Raw genomic sequence first — 447 nt, forward strand, 5'->3', positions numbered from 1 at the left:
TAAAGCATAAAAGCCCCAAAATAAATCTAAAAAAAAAAAAGAGGGAATCGTTAAGGAACTGGAAAGGATCCCAGCTCTAATCATCAGCCAGACATGTAGAAAATAATGAATTATATAGTCTGCAAGGTATAGAGCGTCGCAGTCCCGCCTCCTACCCTGGACCAGGAAATGAAACCCAATGCATTTTCCTCATAGACATTTATTTAAAGACGGTTACGCCGCGGACAAAGCCAACTCGAGTCGTGACAACTCATGACAACACAAACAATATTTTGGACCAAACAAATAATTAGAAAGAAGAAAGAAACGGCAGTTTTGTTTTTCTTCTTTGTAATTATTTGTTTGGTCCAAAATATTGTTTGTGTTGTCATGAGTTGTCACGACTCGAGTTGGCTTTGTCCGCGGCGTAACCGTCTTTAAATAAATACTTTAAGAAATGTCTATGGG

Source organism: Electrona antarctica (assembly GCF_951216825.1).
Source record: "Electrona antarctica genome assembly, chromosome: 4".
In the NCBI taxonomy this organism is placed as follows: Eukaryota; Metazoa; Chordata; class Actinopteri; order Myctophiformes; family Myctophidae; genus Electrona; species Electrona antarctica.